This window comes from Ambystoma mexicanum, chromosome 2q (genome assembly GCF_040938575.1).
Source record: "Ambystoma mexicanum isolate Mex_15411 chromosome 2q, UKY_AmexF1_1, whole genome shotgun sequence".
Classification (NCBI taxonomy): Eukaryota; Metazoa; Chordata; class Amphibia; order Caudata; family Ambystomatidae; genus Ambystoma; species Ambystoma mexicanum.
The window spans coordinates 1,246,408,026-1,246,415,045 of NC_090924.1; the positions used below are offsets into that span (position 1 = coordinate 1,246,408,026).

Genomic DNA, 7,020 nt, shown 5'->3' on the forward strand with positions numbered 1-7,020 from the left:
TGTGTGCTGGTTATGGAGTGTGGTTTTGAAATTGACATTTTAGTGACATTCTCTATGGTATTTAGGTTGTCATGCTGCTTTAATGTGTTAATATGTGCTTCATTCTTTCTTGTATGTTCCCTCCCAATTCCATATTCTATAATCTGAGCACAGGAATGCCGGCTTGCCTGCGTAGTCAGCATTCCAGTCACTCGCCAAAAGGATGGTTGGGACTCAACAGAGTGGTGGTGCGCCATGGGGTCTTCAATTAAGTTTGAGTGTTCGCCTTACCCGTGTCCTCCTCATTTCCTCACTCCCCTCTGCTTTTAGTGGGCTATTCCCGCAGCTGATAAGTTCTACTAAAGCATTAAGGGGGTAAATCATGGAATAAATATGCACCGAAATCAGTGGCGCAAGCAGGTGCAAGCGTTTAAAAGCCAGCGCACGAGTGCGAATCACACGCATGCGATTCATGGAAGGCCCTGCGTGTGTATTATCTGGGATGTGCGCCAAATCCGCGTGTGGTGCACACCGGCGCACGCGTAATTTCCACATCCCAAACACCCTGCACGACACGCACAGCAAAAGTGCACGACGTAAGCGCACACATAAAAAAGGGGGCAGAACACGCGGAATGGGGAACAATGCATGAAAATAAGGGCGTATCTGGGAAAGTACCACTGGAAAGTACACGGAACGTCCACATGCACACGAACTACACGAATTCATGGAATAGAATAGGGAAAACCTGCACATGTCAAAACACACGCACACGCACAATTACGTCCGTCACACGAAAGCAGGCGGAAGTGCCCTTGTGCAGCATAAAAGTGCGCACAAACAACAAACAACCATATACAGCTACGATGAATGTCCCGTTCCTCGCTGCAGTGATCGTGGGACACCGCAGGAGGAGGAGGATAGCCAGGCCCGCATTTGTTTGCCCAGGACAAGCCTTTTTGGGATGCCTGATGACCAGGTCTATGGTAGGTATAGGTTTCTACGTCATACATCCTAGAGCTGGTCAGGGAGTGTGAGGATGAACTCACATCGCCAACCATGTGCTCCCAAGCATTGAGCCCCTTGAAGAGGTTGCCCAATGTAATACATTATTTGGCCACTGGGTCATTTCTGCATACAACTGCCATAGTGGGGGGTGTCTCACAGGACACGCAGTCACGCTCCCTACACCAGGTGTTGGCAATCATCACTGCACGCCCCTCAGTCCGCAGGCACATATACATGCCCAGAACACCTATAGAAAGTCAGGCCATGGTCCTGGAATTCTACAGGGTGGCACACTTCCCCAAAGTGCTTGGTGCCATAGATTGCACCCATGTGGCACTACATCCACCTAGGCCCACTGAGTACATCTATCGGAACCGCAAGCACTGGCATTCCATCAATGTGCAGGTGGTATGCGATGCTAAGGGAATCATCACCTTTGTATATGGAAACTTCCCTGGGCCCACTGGTGGACATGGTGGTGCCTCCACATCCCCAACCACACGCACGGCTGCTGCGCATGGGAGGGGAAAGGGCATGTGGTGAGGAAGCCCATACCGTCTTGTGGCCACATTTTTCACCTAAACTCCAACCCCTGCAGAGTGCACACAGGCCTGGCACATACCAGGTCACAATCGATGATGAGAAAGGGACAGTCAACTGTCACTACCTTACCACCCTGAGAATGTGTCGATGGAAGTGCCACATTGTGTGGATCCCTAGCTACTTAAACACAACCAATCCCATGTGACCAAAGGGAACACATTCAAAGAATCCCCCCTTGCTAAACAGGGAATGAAAGGACTGGTATGCCACCCAAACCCTCCCAACCCTCCTCAACCCTGACTGCCACACCATACCATGGCACGCAACGTCAAAACATCCAACCATATGCACAACACATGACACAATAGTCATGAAGTGCCATGTGAGAAATCTAAATAGGCACCACACAATCATACCTCACATGGCATTGGAAGAAAGGAGTGGCCAAAACCTCACACCCTGAAAACGGTGCCGCAAATGCATGCCACCAGTGGTTCAAGCAACAAAAGTCTGAATACGTTTTGCCATGCGCACTGGACAATAGTACATTGCCATATGAAACACCACACACTGCACTGCACAGTGAGTGTGCATTGCATTGGTGAAAACCCTTCTGCATAATTTCAAAAAATGGCATACAACCAAATATTACCCTTTCATGCATGTACACGATTAATGACTCGGAAGTGAACATGGATTGTCGTGACACAGCATGCATGAGAAGGCAATCTGGGTGCAATGTTGTTGGGGGGGTTTCCTAAGTGTATTCGTCCATATGGACATGACTAGAATACATGCACGTGAAATGCAGTGAATGCCAGTGTCCGTACACAGCACATATGAACATAGCACCAAGGACCCTCGTGTGTCTCAAACTACACCCATCCCCTGACACCTCAAAAGAAATTACTACATTGCATCAGTCATTGACCAGCAGACCATATCATGTACAGAGTACACCACATCGGCAATGGCAGACAGTGACCCATCACTGATTCATAGAAATCCATAAAATGAACAACACACAAACTTCGTCAAAGCACATCAATGAGGGAGTGAATAAGGCAGAAGAACAGTGCATTCCTACATGTCCTTCAAACAGTACACAGTGTGATAATGAACTGGAAAAGCAAAGTACATATTACAATTGCCTGGACCAATAAGGGAGAGTCTAGGGAGGGAATGTAGGATGACATAACTAGCATCAACATTCCTATGCCTGACGCGAATAGTCGCAGTGCAGGAGTCACATAAGGAGGGGAGTGATGGAAGAGGAGGGAAGAGGTGAGGAGAGTAACAAAACAAGTGACAAACTGTGGTAGGTCTACAAAGAATCAACATAGTGCTGGGGAGGCGGAGAAGAAAGACAGAAGGGAAAGGGAGAAGAGATGACCTGTAATCAGTGGAGGAGGGACTAATGATCAAATTAACTGTCCAAACAATACTTAAAATGGTGAAAGTGGGGTGTGGAAGGACGGAGGCAGAAGGGCAAATGTCTGCAATGAACAAGCACCTACGTATCACCATGGTCAATGGTAATTGGGGTAGTGGTTGAAAATGACAGCCAGAGTACAAGGAGGAGGCCAGAGAGTGGTGGAGAGGGAGTGGAAGGAGAGAAGGGAGGAGGGGGCCAAGCTCAAAATGACCAATGGGGAAGATGGTGAAAGAAAGCACACAAAGGGGGCAGAGGGAAACCTGACGGTGCAGGAGAGTAGGGGATGTGATGATGAAGAGGGGGAGACAGAGGGACACTGACAGGGGCAGGGGAGACAGGGGGGTATTCAAGTGACTGAGAAGGCATGTGGACAGGTCTAGACAGGGCCACCTTAGTGGAATGCGTGGTGACAGAGGTAACTCAGCGTGCAGCCTTCATGTGGCATATCAAAATCACTGTGGGAAAACTGCCCCAATTCAACATGCTCAGCACATGGACCCCTCCCACCATCAGTGTGTTGCATGCAGCCAAAGGATGCATGGTACCAGCTACAGCAGGAAGTGCATCAACATAGACAGTCAATACTTAACAAACATCTCAATCAACATGATGAAATGCACAGTCAGCTTAATACTCATCAAAGTGAAGTGCAGACATGCATTGGAGAAACCATCTGGAATACCCACTAGGGGTGTACACACAAGTAGAACTTCAGGCTGGCCACAGATATGACAGAAGCCCAATGCCCATCTGTGATATTCTGTTACACCGAGCCACCCTCCGAGCCCATGGTAAAGTGAAGCAGGAGTAACATATGTGTCAGGACCCTAAGCAAAACACATACACAAGAGAAGCCTGAATGGGACCAGCAGGAACAAACAGTGGACGCCTTCCGATGCCACAAAGCACCACACTGTGACATGTATGCACAATAGACAAAATAAAATTGAAAACAAAATTCTAAAGGAAATACAAATTAAATCAAATATTCAATTCAAATAAAAAATGAAAATAATAATGAAAGAAAAAAGCAAAATCAATAAAATAGAAGAAAAACAGAAAAAAAACATAACAAATAAAAAGCAAAGTGAAATCATTAAAAAGAACAACAAAATAACAGAAAAACTAAATAAAATGAAAAATGAAAATAAAAAGATAACATACTTACCAAAAACCAACAATTCGGATGAAAAATCAAAAATATTATCAGAATAAAAACGTCTGGAAAAAAATCCAAAATTTACAGAAAAAAAATAAAAAATAAAAAATGCCCATATATGACCCGGGGGGGTGGGAGGACACCCAGGAGGGGGGAGGTACAGGGTGCACCTCTACACCCACATGTGGAGATGTCAAGGTAAAAAGGTAAAAAAAAGGAATCCTCACTGGGCTCAGCGCCTGCACGGCCCGACCTATGTAGGTGTCATTGTCATCCTCTGGATCTGAATCAGAAGGTGGATGTGGTGCAGTTGACTCACCACGCCTAGCCATGCCTTGCCCCTCAATTGCACCAAGTATATGGGTCTGGTAAGCCAGGTCCTTGCGGGCAATGAGACTGAGGTCAGCAAGCATTACCTAATGTGTCACACGTGCTTCCTGCTGCAGGGACTGATGTGCGAGACAGAGTTCTGCTTGCATGGCCTCACATGACAAACAAAGTGACTCCCGGCTTGCACAGAGTTCAGCCGAGATGGTTCTTTCAAGCTGTTCAAACCTGTCTTCTGTCCACCTACTCTAATCCATCATGAGTTCAGCTAGAGTAGATCGGAAGGCTTGTTGTTTCACCCTCAGGTCCTCACTGTGTGCCTCTGCTTGAGCATTAAGTGTTTTACGTAGCACTACCATTTCAGCCCGGCATGCCCTGTCATACCCCGTCATGCCCAGCCTGTGTGAGGGGCACATGGACTGCGTAGCCCACTGATGGAGCACCATTTGCCTTACAGAGGGGAGGATGGAATGGGCCACACTTTCCGTACCTTGAGCAATCATCTCAACTGCTCTCCCCTGTTGCTGAGCTATGGCAATCATGGAACTCTCCCACTCAGTTGACCCCGGTGGCACACGGCCACCGCATTGCCAGACACCACACCTGCTGGGCCCAAGGAGCCGTGGTCCTTGCTGGGTTGGTGCTGCCCGCGGCTGCAGGACTGCATCCCTCAGTCGACCTGATGCCCCAGGAACATGGCCAACTGGTGTCGAGTGTGACCGTGCATCTGTAACCACCACAGGCGGACATTTCAACCCTGTCTGGCCCCCTACTGCAGGTGTTGCAGACAGAAGACCCTCCGACACAGGATCACCTACCGGCGACGGCACATCATGATGCAGATCCAGCTCAACATAGTGGTCAGAGGATACATCAGAGCCTGACTCAGGGTCAGCTCTGGACACAATGGCCTGGAGCACATGTGGGTTCTCCTGGGCTGCCACCCCACGACCACCACTGGTGCCTGGTTCATCATGTGAACTGACCACTGTGTCTGGGATGACATCTCCATCCTCTGCCAACAGTGCGTCATCACCTGCAACATAAAAAAGAGAAACAAGAAAACGCATGTCAGTAGCACATACCACACACATACAGTTCACAACATTGACCGACAAATAATGAAACAGCCATTTCACAGGAATTTCAAACCCCAACATGCATCCAGTAGTATTGCAATGCAGGACCATCCCAAAAGCAGTAAAGAATGTGTGCAAAATGTGAATGCAACACATGTATTGCATGTCAGGTCAACATCAGGTCAACATCACACAGCACCATCAAGAATGCACTCGTACACAAGTGGCTCAGAGCAAAAAAATCAAACGAAGGGGAACAAGGGAGAAAAGGAAGTCAAACCAACTATCATACTGGGCACTGAGACAGCCACAGGACCTGTGAAAGTATTTTTTCTATCTTCATTATTCTAATGTTTAATTTTTTTTCGGATTTTATCATCACAATTATGGGCACCTATTGATGATGCCCCATAAATATTTGGTTTTTCACTTTTGTGGGCCCTGGCCGATTTTACATCATTAATTGCGACCACCTGCATCTCACAGAAACGAGGTGGTCACATGCTAAACAAAAGAACCGTTGCCTAGACAACGGCTTCACACTGCAGTCTGTGTCACTGCCCTGCAGCTGCACAGTGGAGGATCGTTTCTCTCTGTGTATTACAAGGTAAGAATCTGATTACAATCTTTCTCTTTGACCAAGTATGAGTGTAAAACACAGTATCTAATTGGATCTTTTATGATCCACAGATTGGTTTCCTTGTAAGCACGAGTGGATTTTCTCCATGCCTTTGTGCATAATGTCATTTACAACCCACTGCTGAGTGGGCATGAACGCAGGACGTTCTGTTTTTCACCACTGACCACACCAATGAGGTAAATCCACACCTAATATTCTTTAGTTTCATTTATTTACCTTATAAACCACTTACGGAATTTTTCTTTTTCTTTTTTCTTTTTTCTTTTTTGCTATTGATATTTACCCATGATGTAACATCTACTGATTGGTATGTTTCCTTTCATTTATTTTTTTCAATGTATGTTTCGTTTGAATTGTCACCATTATATGAATTTATGTCACATGCTTGCATTTGTTATGTTATATACTGGCTTGCTGGACTTATATAATTAGACTCGCCCTGATGAAGGAAATAATTTCCGAAATGCATTGGCTTTTTTAGTCTAATACATGTGGATTGTGGCAACTGCTTCCTCACTAAGGATTATTAGTGATAGCTTTTTGTTTGAACTACTATGGATAAATCATTTTTGATATGAATCAGAAAGACTCATCTTCCTTTCTCTAAGAAGTATGGTATATTATGGATACTTGAACATATTGTCGTGAATCAGATATAAATACGTGCCCATCTTGGGCCCCATATCAGAGCGGTTGTGTGACCCAGTATTATTACTTGGTCTCCAGCGTGTGTTGCAATTATAAGTCCGGGTGTCTCCAGACTTGTCACAGCCAGCTCATTTTCAATTGGATGTATATTCTTTTTTGAAATATTTGATTTTTACTTGAATATTCTGAACATTTTTGAATA

General features: G+C 46.0%; 1 long non-coding RNA gene across 1 annotated transcript; it reads left to right on the forward strand.

Moving 5' to 3' along the window:
* Nucleotides 1-6,083: 6,083 nt before the first annotated feature.
* On the forward strand, nt 6,084-6,816 carry LOC138569076 (uncharacterized). The gene is made up of 3 exons (XR_011303106.1): nt 6,084-6,137; nt 6,221-6,346; nt 6,603-6,816. It is a non-coding gene; the product is annotated as an uncharacterized lncRNA (long non-coding RNA).
* The last annotated feature ends 204 nt before the right edge of the window (nt 6,817-7,020 follow it).